Source organism: Amblyomma mixtum, chromosome 10 (assembly GCF_055824585.1).
Source record: "Amblyomma mixtum isolate Tamu chromosome 10, ASM5582458v1, whole genome shotgun sequence".
Lineage (NCBI taxonomy): Eukaryota > Metazoa > Arthropoda > Arachnida > Ixodida > Ixodidae > Amblyomma > Amblyomma mixtum.
Genome location: NC_143021.1, coordinates 81,067,619 through 81,083,288, shown reverse-complemented (window position 1 = coordinate 81,083,288; position 15,670 = coordinate 81,067,619). Strand labels below are relative to the sequence as shown.

The window sequence follows — 15,670 nt, the reverse complement described above, 5'->3', positions numbered from 1 at the left end:
CAAAATCACATTCACGACAGCGTGACGCTGAATGTACGGTTTCATCAGGTTACTATGATAGATTTTGTTGGGCCTTCTACCTAGTTTAACTTCGTAGTTGGTATCAGAAAGTTTCGATACCACGTTCGCTGGCCCCTCCCACTGGACCTCAAGCTTATTTTTCTTAGACGGTCGCAGTATCATTACTTGGCTGCCCACTTCGAAAGTACGCTTCTTTGCTGACTTGTCGTAGTACTCTTTTGACAATTCTTGCGCTGCCTTCATGTGGCTCTCGACAAGATCTTTCGTTTTTCCGATCCTTTGAAGCAGGTTAAGGACGTACGTGACCACGTTTGGGTCTTCCTCCTCGCCTTCCCACGACTCTCGCAGCATTCGCAGCGGTGTTCTTAAGCTCCGGCCGTGCACAAGCTCCGCAGGGCTGAAGCCTGTGCTCTCGTGGGGAGCGGATCGTAAAGCGAATATAGCTGCAGGCACGCAGGCTTCCCAATCGCGTTTGCGCTCAAAGCAAAGAGCTCGCAATATTCTTTTGAGCACCGAGTGCATACGCTCTACTGGGTTCGACTGCGGGTGATGGATCGAGCTGTGTACGACCTTGATACCGCACCTTTCGAAAAAAGTAGAGGTTAGGCAGCTCGTAAAGACACTGCCATTGTCACACTGAATTTCCGAAGGAAATCCGACACGAGCGAAAATTGAGAGAAGGGCGTCCACGACCTGAGGAGAATTGAGCTCCTTGAGAGGTATCGCTTCAGGAAACTTTGTCGCGACACACAGAGCAGTCAGAATATACCGACAACCGTTCTTGGACTCGGGCAGTGGCCCTACAATGTCAATTACCAACCGGCGGAAGGGTTCAGTTATGATTGGCACCAGTTTCATGGGCGCCTTCCGCTTGTCGGTAGACTTGCCTACTCTCTGGCAAGTGTCGCAAGAGCGCACAAAACCTTCAATGTCCTTCCAGCAATGAGGCCAGTAATACTCTTGGGCGAGCCTAGCTTTGGTCTTTTTCACGCCGAGGTGCCCTGCCCACGCGTTTTCGTGCGCCAGGTTCATTAGCTGACGGCGATACTTTTGTGGGATCAAAAGCTGTTCGTACTTGCGACCACGGGCGTCAGCGTAATTTCGGTACCACAAGCCGGATTTCTGATGAAATGAAACATTCTTTTTCTTTGTTCCTCCTTTAGCTTTATCCAGCAAGGCTATTATCGAGCTATCTTCCTGTTGTTCCCGAACGAGCGCCGCTCTGTCAACCTGAGTTAGCTCGTGCCAACTATCGGAAACTGGGCTCAATGTGGAATTCGCCTCACTCAGTAGCGTCGCCGTTACCTTCTCGTTGCCACTATCGTTGAAACTCTTTTCAGTTTCGTTAGCAGCGAGTTCTCCGCTTCCACGAGAGTCCTCGATCTGAGGTTCCACCGACACCGTATCTAGGCTACAATGCTCATCTGCTTCCCTTAGCGGTGTTTCCCTCTCCGGTGCAAGGTCAAGTTTCTGCGAAAGCTTCCGCGCTTGGGATCGTGTAAGGGCCTTGCATGCCACGCCGGCAAAGAACGATTTGCCTTTATCCCTCAGAAGCTGCTCTGAGCTGTTCGAAAAGAGGTAAGGAAAATGCTCAGGGAGGGCGGCAGACACGGCCGCCTCGGTGTTAAGCTGACCAAAGGGACCCTCAATGATCACTGTAGCGATCGGTAGGCAAGCACATTGCTCCTCGGCTACTTGTCTTATCCACGCGCATTCTCCTGTAAAATCATTCGGAGAAACTAAGGACGGGTGGACAACGTCCATAGTTGCCGCCGAGTCACGAAGGGCTTTGCATCTCTTACCGTTCACACTTATCTCCTGCATATATGGTTCCAACAACCGCATATTCTTGTCTGTCTCCCGAATCGTTGCGAAAGCAACCTTTTGTCTACAGTTTGCCGCGATATGCCCTTCCTTTTTGCAGTGGTAGCATGTCAAAGGCCTCCGTGACTCAAACGCACGTGCGGCATCAGCGCGCTGCTTAGGAGCATCGTCAGATTTCCTTAACTCCTTTTGTTCTTCGCCTACAGCCTCCTTTAAAGCGGACGCATCTTTTCGAAAATCGCGACGCGCGAACGGTTTCCTTCCATCAGGCTTCCTTAGAGAAGCATCCCTTGTTTCCGCCTTTTCGATGCGTAATGCCCTGCTGTGCAAGTTTCGGCGAGTGTAGTATTCCTCAGCCAGCTCTGCTGCCTTGTTGAGCTTAACCTCAGTAAGCCTATCCTGCAGCCAGAGACTTACATCGTCCTGGATGCAGCGGTAGAATTGCTCCAGCGCAATGCACTCTACCACCTTATCACGATCGTCATAAACTTCCTCGCCCTTGAGCCATTCAACTAGGTCGGCTTTCAGCTTAAACGCGAAGTCGATGTGCGACTCACTGCCTTTTTTCGCGTACCGGAACCTTTGCCGGAATGCCTCAGGTGACAGCTTATATTTCCTCAACAGGGCCTCTTTGACCTCATCGTAACTCTCGAACGCCTCCTTCGACAAAAACGTTATCACGTCAGATGCTTCCCCGGGAAGCAGAGCTAGCAAATTCTGTGCCCACAGTTCTCGCTCAATGACATTCCTCTCACAGACATGCTCAAATTTCACGAGATACTTTGCCATGTCCTCGCCTATTACGAACGGCGGCAGTTGGTCTCGGATTCTTTGGCCGTTAGCCTGCACTGTCATTGAAGCTACACTAGGCGCCGGCGAGCTTCGCAGCAACTCCAACTGTTTTAATTTTCTAATCTCTCGGCTTTCCTGTCGCTCTGCCTCTTCCCGCTGAAGGCGTTCTTGTCGCTCTCGCTCTCGCTCTGCGTCTTCGCGCTCACGGCGTTCATTGATCTCAGCCAAGGCCTCATTGGCTTCTTCAGCCGTTACGCCCTCCTTCCGCATGATCTCGAGAATCGCCTGCTTTCGTTTCGCACGGCCTACGGTAAGGCCTAGCTCTTCACAAATTTCGACGAGTTCCTTAACTTTAAGGTTCTCCATCGCGCACAATAGTCTCTTGCAGCTTGCCCTTAAGAATTACCTTGCGGTTCACTACTATAGCGCTACTAGTATGGCACGCGCAAGTAATTCTTTCCAACAACGCCTCCTTTACTCCCTCTGCACCAGCTTTCGTTTCAAAGAGCTCCGACTTGGCTCGAAACAGCAAAGCTCTCTACAGTGCTACACACAGCCCTACTCTAGACTACAATCACGTGTGCTAGAGCAGTCTGGCTAATTGAGGGGAAAACATCAGGCACTCACCGCGCCGAGGTAGCTGACGCCGGTCGATCCCGCAGCTGCCATCCACTGTTGGGACTGAGGCATCCCACCGCTGCCACCACTGTTGGGGCTGGGAGTCCGAGCCAGGAAACGGTCGAGGCGACGGTGAGTAATAGGACGCTTATGTACAGTATGTACAAGGGCTTTTACATGATACAAGGGCAAGAGCACCACGGGCAGGCACACAGAAGAAGGGCGGCCCCGGCGGCGAGCGTAGCTCCGGCGTGATGGCTCTTCTGCTGCCCGTCTGCTGCTCGGGTTCAGCGCGGCTCCGTTTTTATAGCCGCTGGTAACGGTTACGGCAGCCAGCCGTTCAAATCCTCCAATCACTGGCCACCGTTCAAATTAGACCAATGGTCGAGAGCCGGCGAGCGGCGGAGGAGTTCGCACCGACGGAGAGGAGGAGAGGAGGAAGGGTCCGTGTCGGCGCCGCGGCGGCGGGATGAGTCACGCTGCATGTCGCGACTTGTCCGAGAAAGTCTGGGCCTGCTTTGAGCGTCGGCGAGCGCGCAGCGCTTGTTTCCAGGGGGGCCAGCCATGGAAATGGGAGCTCCGGTACTACAGCGGCCAGTTTTCAGCCGCTTCATTCATCAGAAAAAAACTGAGCCGATCAACTGGCGCTAAAAATTACCGCATTTTTGACGGCCAGATAGCAACTTTCACCTCCAATTATTTCCACGGGAAACACCTTCTGAGTGTCAGGTAACCGTTGCTGATGGAGTGCATAGTTTCTAAGTGCCGTAATTTACGGTATGGAGGCCGCACGCAGTGCACAGTGTGCAAGGCTCAATTTTGGGTTAGAAAATTATTTTTTTTGGCGGATTCGCCTCATCCGGTACTTCAAGCAGTGCACTGGCTCAAGCTGGTGCGAACTCTTTGGACGAAAATTGGGCTTTTTCTCCGGGCTTCGGCCAGGAGGCTTCTAGCTCTGGGCACGTGCCGGGCTCGGGCACGTGCGTAAACAGAGGAGCTGCCTACGGCTTTTTAATGCGACAGCATTGAGGACCTCGCGTCGCAGAAAATCCGACATCGGCGTTGTTGACCGTGAGCGAAAAATCCATGAAAAGTCCTCAGAGAAGCAACCTAGGAGGTAGGTGGCACATGGAGCCGACTTGACCTTGTGGCGTGATCACAGCCTGCCCATTGCACTGTGACAAACTTCGCGCAATCGCAGGTGCAGTTAAATTAGTGATTAGTCCCAAAAAATTGCTGGGAAGAGCAACCTGGGCCGCACAAGTCTCACCGTTGGCAGCACATGCCATCAAAGGGCAGTGTCGCACCGCTTAACCGCTGCTTCACTGCGCCAGTAGTGGTAGGAGGACTCGCAGGCATCTATGAGTGTTAAGTAGAGAATGACCAATTCTGCATATACGGGCACTAACGCATCAAGTATCGTGTCATAGCTTAAATATTCCCTCCAACTTTTAGTCCCTATTGCGGGGGGAAGGATAAAATGGCTGTGGCTTAGCTTGGTTAAGCCTGGTAATTGAAAGCAATATCTGTAGCTACGCCATGGTTCAGCTGCTAGTGTAGCTGGTGGTGGTGCTTGTGGTTAGACTTGTGGTGATGCATCGGTTATACAATCCAATCCAATCCAATGCAATCTAATCCAATGCAATCGAATCCAAAATGGCTGTGGCTTAGCTTCGTTGAGCCCGGTAATTGCGAAAGCAATATCCGTAGCTACGCCATGGTTCAGCTGGTAGTCTAGGTGGTGGTGGTGCTTGTAGTTAGACTTGTGGTGATGCATCGGTTATACAATACAATCCAATCCAATCCAATCCAGTCCAATATGCTAATATGGTAGCTTACAGCCTCGCTACGCGACGGGCTTAAAGTGCAACTAGTATTGCTTTCGCAATAATATGCTAATAGGGTAGCTACCGGCCTCGCTACGCGACGGGCTGAAAGTGCAACTAGTATTGCTTTCGCAATAAAAGAGGTTCTAGCTGGAACAGGGACTAAATGGGGTCAAATGGGAAATGGGATGATAAATCGGGTCATACGGAACTGAATGTATCTCAGCGCTAAAATTTTTCCAGTGGTTTACTAATTACTCAGCTACTCATTCATTGATGACGCAGGATTAGAGAATGAGAGAAAGATCATCTGTAGCCGGAGCATAAGCGGCGTCACTCACAGTGCTATGTCCAAGTAACGGCGGTCGTGTACGCCTGACCGCATTGGACAATGCAACAGAACAAGCTAAGAATAAAAACCGAAAAATTCAGCAGCAGACTGCGCTGAAGCGGCGTTCTTAGCGCGCCGTTGTAAGGCCCGATACACAGCTTATGTCCAGTAGTGCGTTCGCCTGATAAGATACAGGTGCGGCCAGAATAATACGGAGCACGCGAAAGGCGGCCAAGCTAGCAGAAACTGCATCTAAGCGCCACCTATCAGCACAACAAAGACACCCCCGGCTATCCGCGCGCAGAGAGAGTGCCTGCCGCCGAGCCCTCCTCTTTACTGCAACTCTGCCGTTATCACTGTTCGAAAGGTACTGAGCTTGTTCGGGCAACACCGCCAGGTGCTGCATTCATCTAGACGTGCTCACTTCAGCCTCGGTGGCCGCGCGGGCTGAAAGGCCGAGATAACACGTAATGCCAAAACGGCCGTCTTGAACCCGCTTACAGCGCGCGCTGCTCCTCGATGCGAGAAACGGGGCAATGAAGCACATGGCGCTGTCAGCAGAGTATCAGTCGATCATAGAGCAGGGGATTGCATGTTATATGCTGTGATGTTGATAGGCCTGCGGAAAAAGTGGGTCCGAACTACCGGCGCCATCCCGCCGCGTCCAAATTAAGATAGTTCCGGTCGCCACTGCAAGGCAGCGCGCATAAGCACGTTTCCGCTGCTCCGCGACCCTTCCTGTGCTCGGTATTATTCTGGATGCACCTGTACATAGTACTGCTTGCTTGGGCTGTTTCAGCGATCAGCGAAAAAACACCGTGGAATATATCAGAACGCTTCCGTACCAGTTCGGTTTTGTGTTACCGCTCCCGACTTCACATATGAAATGTCAGGAACCGCTGGAGAATGACATTCATACGACTGCTCGATGGGCAGCCATCTGTTCATAGATAGTCTTTGACTGCCTGGAAGGGCAGCCGTCTGTTTCCAGGTAATCATTCGTTGCCTATCTTATCTTCCCAAAAACACATCTCTGCACTACGTGAAGCGGAAAATGAGAAGGGCATAATGTTTTAAGGCACATCGCGTCTTCACACGCATACGACAGAATAAGGAGGCGCTTTCGCTTTTTTTCTCCAAACGCGCCCATTTCAGCCATGAATTCGACAAGCTAATCTGCGGAAATTAAAAAAAGAAACTCTAATTGATATGGCTGTTAGATGGTTTTATATTTAGCCATTGCGGTTCGAACAAAATAACTCATTAAAATTTAGATGTCAAGAAAAGTTCATGGCACGTGTTGTAGTAGCAGTAAAAACATCTTTAATGACAGGAAATAAAGTGGCCCAGGTGGTGCTCCTAGCACGGGGCCTTATATTTCGCTGCCACCGTCAACATACGCTCTACGAGCCACACTGGCCAGTGGCCGTGGAGCTGGTCCACCGCTTCTCCCAGCAAGTACTGGTTGGGTGAGGATTGAATGAGAGATCAAGAATGGCCTGGGACTACGAGACCATATGGCAGAGGGATGGATGGTCTCCCCAGTGAGGCCACCGCGGCGGTTTAAGGGAGGGATAGATGTAGAAGTACAACATTGGAGTGCGTTAGGTGCTGTGACGTTATTGATCACCGGAGGGCGCCTCCGCGGCGGTAAATAAAAAGGCACGCATGAGTGGGCTAGTCCGTGCGTGGTGCACCCTAGACTGGCCTGTTGTAGTTCACTCTTGACAGGGAAATGTTCCTGGCCCTGATTATCACAAATGGCGATGAGCGATAAACCATGGTCACGTCAGCGTTACCGCCCCCCTGTATCGGCCATGTCTGTTGTAGGGAAGGCGGAACCGTTCGACGCGGGTACGTCGGATTGGACCGAGTATCGTGAACGGGTGGAACGGTACATACCTCGCAGCGAATGACATCGCTGAGACGAAGAAGATTGCTGTCTTTCTGAAGTGCTGCAGTTCAGAAAAGTACTCGCTGCTGCGGAGCCTGCTAGCGCCTACGAAGCCTGTCGACACCACCTTGACTGGACTTTTCGATTCTCTGAACAAGCACTACTGGCCAAAGGTGTCGGAGGTTGTCGCCAGTTTCAAGTTTTTTTCTCGACACCGGAGGGATGGAGAGTCAGTTAGCAACTTCATCGCATCACTAAAGAAGCTTGCCGATGACTGCTTTCTCGCATCGTTTCGTAAGCGTATGCCGCGGGACCAAATCGTTAGAGGAATTAACGATGTCACAATGCAGCCTCGGCTACTGGAAACGGCAGATTTGGAGTTTGAGACCTGAAAGAATACCGTCATTGCCATGGAAGCTGCACGGAAAAATTCCCGTGCATTCATCATTATCATCAGCCTGACTACACCCACTGCAGGGCAAAGGGCTCTCCCATGTCTCTCCAATTAATCCTGTCCTTTGCCAGTTGCGCCCACTGTATCCCCGCAAACTTCTTCATCTCCTCCGCCCACCTAACTTTCTGCCGTCCCCTGCTACGTTTGCCTTCTCTTGGAATCCACTCCCTCACCCTTAAGGACCAGCGGTTATCCTGCCTTCGCATTACATGCCCTGCCCAAGCCCATTTCTTCCTCTTGATTTCAACTAGGATATCATTAACCTGCGTTTTTTCCCTCACCCATTCCACCCTCTTCCAATCTCTTAACGTTACACCTATCATTTTTCTTTCCATAGCTCGCTGCGTTGTCCTTAACTTAAGCTGAACCCTCTTTGTTAGCCTCCACGTTTCTGCCCCGTAGGTGACTACCGGCAAGATACAGCTGTTGTATACTTTCCTCTTGAGGGATATTGGAAAACTGCCATACATGCTCTGGGAGAACCTGCCATATGTGCTCCACCCCATTCTCATTCTTCTAGTTATTTCCCGCTCATGATCTGGATCTGCGGTCACTACCTGCCCTAAGTAGACATATTCTCTTACACCTTCCAGCACCTCGCTACCAACTGTGAACTGCTGTTCCCTTGCTAGGTTGTTGAACATTACTTTGGATTTTTGCATGTTCATTTTTAGCCCCACTGTTCTGCTCTGCCTGTCTAACTCATTGATCATGCTTTGTAGTTCTTGTATTGAGTGGCTTAGCAAGGTAATGTCATCAGCGAATCGCAAATTACTCAGGTAGTCTCCATTAACTCTTATCCCCAATTCTTCCCATTTCAGGCCCCGGAATACCTCCTGTAAGCAGGCGGTGCATAGCATTGGCGAGATTGTGTCTCCCTGGGTGACACCTTTCCGTATTGGAATTTTATTGCTGACTTTATGGACTATAGTAGCTGTGCAATCGTTATAAATGTCTTCCATTATATCACCTAACACTCTTCCACTCCCTGATTCCGCAATGCCTGCATGACAGCTGAAGTGTCTACTGAGTCAAATGCTATCTCGTAATCATGAAGGATATATATAGGGGTTGTTTATATTCTGCGCATTTCCCTACCGCCTGTTTAATCGTATGAATGCGGTCTGTTGTCGAGTATCCGTTACGAAAGCCTGCCTGATCATTTGTTTGACTGAAGTCTAAGGTTGTCCTGACTCTATTAGCGATTACCTTAGTAAATATCTTGTAGGCGACGGACAGTAAGCTGATCGGTCTGTATTTTTTCAAGTCCTTGACGTCTCCTTTTTTATGAATTAAGATAATGTTAGCGTTCTTCCAAGCTTCTGGTACGCTCGAGGTCACAAGGCATTGCGTATGCAGGGTGGCTAGTTTTTCTGGCACAATCTCTCCTCCATCGTTCAACAAATCTACTTTTACTTCATCTTCACCAGCTGCTTTTCTTTTTTGTATTGTTCCTAAGGCTTTCTTCACTTCCTTCTTCGTTACTGGCGGGATGTCCCATTGCTGTGCTCGACTGCCTCTCTCAGTAATTTGATGAATACATTCGCTACTGCATAGATTTGTGTAATACTCTTCGGCAACTTTAGCTGTCTTTTCCATATTGCTGATGACATTGCCCTGTTTGTCTTTTAGCGCATGCATCTGGTTTTTACCTATGCCCAGTTTTCCCTTCACTGATTTTAGGCTACCTCCGTTCCTTAGAGCATGTTAGATTTTCTCCATGTTAATCTTTCTTATGTCGGCTACCTTGAGCTTATTTATTAAAGATGCACTGAAGAGGAATCTGAACTTGTCTTTTTGCCGCGGGAACTCGATCTACACGTTCCGAGCTTTCTTAGAAACTGCGATTTACTGCCCTGTGTGGCCGATTTCCCCAATTAAATCGAATTAACGTCCGGCTCCCGCCTTTTTTTTTAATTCTGCCTCGTACGGTGGGCGGAGTCGACCAACGCGTGGAGCGCCTTTCACCCAGTCCCGTGGCGGCTTCCAGCTCTGCCATCGGCGGAGTAATACGTAGTAGTCCGTAGTAGCAAATAGTCCGCGGGTATTTTTATTTCTTCGGGCTTATTTTGCGGCGATATTAGCTGCAAATGAAACTATTTATTCATGGAAACCTAAAAAACAAAATAAAGCGAAAGCAACGCCTCCACGGGACTGGGTGAAAGGCGCTCCACGCATTGGTCGACTCCGCCCACCGTACGAGGCAGAATTCAAAAAAAAAAAAGGCGGGAGCCGCTCGTTAAATCGTTTTAATTGGGGAAATCGGCCACACAGGGCAATAAGTCACTGTTTCTAAGAATTCTAGGAACGTGTGGATCGAGTTCCCGCGGCAAAAGACATGTTCAGAATCCTCTTCAGTGCACCTTTAACTTCGTTAGCTCTGCTAGTTATATCCTGTCTGTGGAGTTAGATGCCCTCATGCTTTGGCGTTTCTTAATCAGATCTTTAGTCTCCTAAAATAGCTTGCTGGTATCCTATCGAACCATCCTACCAGCTACTTTTGCAGCGCGCTCTGTAACGATAGCTGTGAGATTATCATTCATTGTTTCAACACTTCGGTCGTATTCTTCAGTTAAAGCGGAAAATCTGTTCTGCAGCAATATCCTGAATTCCTCTACCTTCCTTGTTAATGCTAACTCGTTAATACGCTTTCGCTTCACTAGTTTCCTCCGTTTCCTCTTCAAATATAAGCTAATACGAGACCTTACCATTCTGTGGTCGCTACAACGGACCTTACCAACGACCTCGACATTTTCTACGATGCCAGGGTGAGCGCACAGTATGAAGTCTATTTTATTTTCAGTCTCACCATTGGGGCTCTTCCACGTCCACTTCCTGTTTGCTCGTTTGCGGAAGAAGGTATTCATAATCCGTAAATTATTTCTATCAGTGAACTCTACTAATAACTCTCCCCTACTATTCCCGTGCATTATGTACTAGCTACCCCAAGCGACGCCAGTACAATCCGAGGAGTCTGCGACTGCTGTGAAAACCAAGCACCGGGCAAGTGGATCTTGTTCCCGTTGTGGGAGCAATCATCGGGCACCCCAATGCCGTCAGCAGCGTTTGCTTCAAGTGCGAGCAGAGAGGACATCTGGCCAAAGTATGCCGGTCAATAACGTCACAGACTGCAAAAACGAGGTTCCGGAATGAACCGAAACCTGTCCACAGCCTGGACGACGACCTGGCGGCGACGGAATACCAGTCGGAGAAGGAGGGAACGTACGACCTATGGACGCTTCAAGCGGCCGGGCCAGAGCCAATGTGTGTTGAAATTTCCATCAATGGGGTGACTTTGGACATGGAGCTTGATACCGGCGCCAGTGTGTCAACTATCAGCGAGAGGAAGTTTACGCAGCTGTTTCCCTCAGCGATACTGGAGACAGTGGAGGTTCAGCTCAGAGGATTTTTCGGCGACACAAAGCCTGTGGTAGGCACGTTCGTGGCAACCGTGAAGCTTGGCGAGAGCGATTGTGTGTTGTCTTTGTTCGTCGTGAACGGCTCGTGCCCAACGCTTTTCGGAAGAAGTTGGACGAAAGCATTTCAGCTCGAAATCGGCAAGCCAGAAACAGTTAATGCGGTGACGTCCCTAGCAGAAGCGGTGAGTCAATTCCATGAAGTATTCTCGGAGGGACTGGACACCCTTGACGACGTAACCGCCCAGATTACCGTGCAAGAGGGTGCTAAGCCAAGATTTTTTAAGCCGCGGGTCGTCCCGTTCACGCTACGAGACAGAGTTGCCGATGAGTTGCAGAGGATGGAGCGTGAGGGAGTCATCCGCCCTGTACAGACGTTCGAATGGGCAGCACCCATCGTTCGCGTAGTAAAGCGGGATGGCCGCGTTCGCCTGTGCGGCGGCTTCAAGATGACAGTCAACACCGTGACGGTGCTGGGGCTCCATTACGAGTCGCTGAAAATCGTCTCAATCGGAAAGTGTCTCAAAAAGTGTCTCATTTGCTCCGTTCCTATTGGTCGGCCGTGACCAGCGGCCATATTGATTTTTTGCGTCACCGGCCGACGTCATAAACGTGCAGAAGTGCTGACGTTGCTTCCCTGATTATGCGAGCCGATTGAGACGATATTTTGGGATTGGAACGAGTGGACTCAAACCGCTTGAGTCTGAAAATGGTGGTTGTTTACATCGCCGGTGGCCGCGCGAGCAGCGGTGTAAGAGGGTGTATGAACACGGTTTTGACATGCCGGACGAGTTGTTTCGACGTTTTGACATAGGAAGGAGCACAATGGCTGTGCGATGAACTCGCCGTTGAACTTGGAGGTGTGCGGGTGAGTGCGCGGTCAGTGGAGCGGCAAGTGCTGTGCGCGCCTTCGCCGCCGGTGGGTTTCAAGACATCGTAGGAAATGAAGTAAACGTCGGCGTAGCCCAACCGACTGTCAGCAAGTGTTTGCGGTGAGTTGCGGAGACCACTGTCAGAGCTAAGTCGCAGAAGGTGCGCGCTTTCCGGCGAGAGCCCCAAAACAAGGTGGCGGCGAAGGAGGACTTCCTTCGCATAAACTTTCGCCACCGCAGTATCTCCGCGGCGTCATCAAAGCATCATCCGAACAGAACGGCAACGCCAACACGAATATCAAGTGCTTAACCTGGAGCGGGCGGCATGAGTTGGTTACGAGGCGGAAGAGTGATTTTTGCCGTAGTGACCGGGCGTGCCGGCTCTTAATTCCTGCAGTGAGATTGCAAGCTCCCAGCTGCACCGGTCTGCTCCCGTATGTCGGCAGTTGCTGCAGTGTGATTGTTCATGGTCGCCTGGTATTTTCTGAACAAAAATAAATAGAACCACGCATCGCCCTTAGAGCACATTTGCCATCGATAGCAGGCTAGGTGAGTTCACACTGGCGAGTCGTGGGGGTCGAGCGACAGGGTTAAATCGATTTGTTGCGCTACCTCCCTTCTTCACATGTGCTTCAGAAACTGTAGATAATTGACCGAAATCGGCCGCCTAGAATACTAGCGCGACGTTTGCAACTCGCCAGTGTGAACTTGCCTTAAAGCTGCCTTCGCCGGTTTTCGAGCCAAGCGCTCCTTGCAAATTGACCTCGGCAGACTCGTAGCAATCACTCTCTTTGAATAGATTTTTCCGCGCACTTAAGACGTCTGCACAGTACTTTGATTCTACGTAATGTGTAAAAAAAAGGAGAGCCGTCGAATCAGCTGATTTTTTTCTGGCTGCTATGTTTACGATGGGTGAATATGTGGGTGGAGGGACAAGGCTGAATCATTTGAATTAGGCAGCAGCTCACGCCACCTAGCCGACGCTTTTCCAGAGTCAGTGCGCCCTCGCGGCAGCAAAAGTGACTGAAGAGCAAACTTAATTGCAAAACTGAGGACGCTTCTTGTTTTGCTTAATGTTGTTAGGTTCGAAACATAGTTAATTAGGAAAATAAAACATTGTTAATTTTATTAACGGCTTGTTTACAGGAAAGCGTTAGCATACGGTCCCTTATTGCGCAACTAAATGCTTCCTGGGTGGAGCCCTGCTGCTAGCCGCTAAAGCCCCTAGCTAGGGACTTCACTGGCCACCGCTGATTGGTTGACTCTGCGGTTGGCATCTCGCGGTGTCGTCATTTTGACGTCAGAGTCTCAAAATTAAGACAAAAACTCGTAATACCGCTCCTGGAGTCGTACCCAATCCCTCTCATCGAGGAGCTGTTTGCAAGGCTAACGGAGGGCACTAAGTGTACAAAGCTGGAACTGAGAGATGCGTACCAGCAGGTTAAGCTGCACGAAGACTGAAAACTTTGTCACCATCAACACGCCGAAGGGCTTGTACCAGTTCACCCGACTTCCGTTTGTTCTTTCGTCAGCCCTGGCTTTATTTCAACGCGAGATGAAGAACCTTCTGCACAATCTTGACCATGTCACGGTATGCTTTGATGATATACTGGTGACCGGTGCCAACGGCAGCGACCATTGGGCTAATGTGTGCCGAGTCATGGAGCGACTGAGGAGAGCCGGGCAGCGGCTGTAGCTTTCTAAGTGCGAGTTCCTGGTACCTAAGGTGGAGTATCGAGCACGTCATCAGTGCAGCCGCTCTTCAACCGAACCCAACCGAGACCGAAGCCGCGCTGGCAGCACCAGTGCCCCGGAATGTGAAAGAGCTACAGAGTTACTTGGGCCTGATCAACTTTCATTTACGATTCATACCAGATCTGTCTAGTGTGTAGCATCCCCTGAACCGCTACCTGGGGGCAGGGGCCCGGTGATGCGGGACGTCTGAGGAGTGCGAGCTTTCCTGAAAAGAAAAGAGCTGCTGACGTCCGCTAGAGTTTTAGCACATTTTGACCCTGCAAGGCCGACTGTGCTTATCACAGATGCGTCACCTTAGGGGCTGGGGGCAGTCTTGGTACAGTGCGAGACGTCGTAGGAAGAGCGTCCCATTGCTTTTGCGTCTCGAAGTCTGCGGCTGCAGAAAGTAACTACAGCCAGTCGGACAAAAAAGCGTTAGCGCTCGTGTTTGGGGGTCACAAAGTTCAGACAATACTTGTGGGGTCGACCGTTCGAAGCCGTCACTGACCACAAGCCACTATTAGGTTTGCTCGCAGCAGACAGACCTGTCCCAGAGTCCTCCTCTCCCAGGGTGCTACGATGGGCCGTGCTATTGTCTGGGTACCGCTATACACTATGCTACAGGTCTGGTAGCCACATAGCACATGCGGACGGATTGAGTCGCCTGCCACTTCCCACATCAGAGTTTCCCATGGACTGCCCTGCTCACGTCTTCATACTGGCGAGAGTATACCCGCGAACGCTGCCGTCAGCTGCTGTTGCTGACGGCACTGGCCGGGATCAAGTGGTTTCGCGAGTGAGGGAAGCCTTGTGAACTGGCCGCCAGTTGGACATGGAACCTGAGGGGAAACCCTATGAAACACGTTTCTCTGAGATGAGTGTGCAAGAGAACTGTGGGCTCTGGGGCAACCGTGTGTTGGTCCCAGCGTCACTCCAGGGCGCCGTTTTGAGGCTGCTTTATGAAGGCCATTCAGGAATATCCAAGATGAAAGCTGTAGCGTGGAGCCACGTATGGCCGCCTGCAATGGATGACGATATCTTTGCTGCCGTGCAGGTGCGTCCCACGTGCGAGCGGCAGCAGCGAGCGTAACGCCCAATACCCGTCATACCCTGGCCGTTCCCAGACAGACCCTGGTCAAGACTTCTTGCCGACTATGCGGGGCCATACCGGACGCTTATTTTTTTATTGCAATAGACGCGTTTTCTAAATGGATTGAGGTGTTCCCGGGTTCATCGCCATCTGCAGACGTCACCATTACGTGCTTGAGGGTCATGTTCGCGAACGAGGGGTTACCGCATTGTGGTGTCCGACAATGGTCCCGCGTTTATTAGTGACGTGTATGCAACATTCTTGAAGAAGAATGAAGTGAGGTGGATGCTGGTACCGCAGTACCATCCAGCGTCTAATGGCGCTGTAGAACTTGCTGTTCCGGCCGTAAAGCGGAAGTTGCAGAAGGCTGGTCCTGGGGACCTTCGGGCACAAATTGCACGCTTCTTGCTGACTTATCGATCGACACCGCATTAAGTCACGGGATGCAGTCCCGCAGAGCTACTGCTTGGACGAAAAATGAAGACTGCAATGGACCTGCTCTGTCGAATCTAAGGACGACCCTACAGCAAAAACAACTCAAACAGAAGATGAGATGCGACCTAGAGAACGAAACCTCGGATTCAGGGACTACCTGGGGATCAGGTATTCGCCAGAAACATTCGGCCAGGGCCTGCATTGGTGCCGGTTGTAGCCACAGCTCAGGGAGCGTTTTCATCAACCCTTCTCCATTAACAACATATTCAGAAATATTACAAAATTTTCGCCTTGAAAGGCAGACACTCCCGAGGCCCGCTAAGGGTCTCAGTAAATCAGAGGAATGTCACCTTCGCAGGCTAC

General features: G+C 50.7%; 1 pseudogene; it reads right to left on the bottom strand.

The window, feature by feature from the left end:
* Window positions 1–2,482: 2,482 nt before the first annotated feature.
* LOC149326273 (uncharacterized) lies at window positions 2,483–3,003 on the bottom strand (annotated as a pseudogene).
* Between the last annotated feature and the right edge of the window lie 12,667 nt (window positions 3,004–15,670).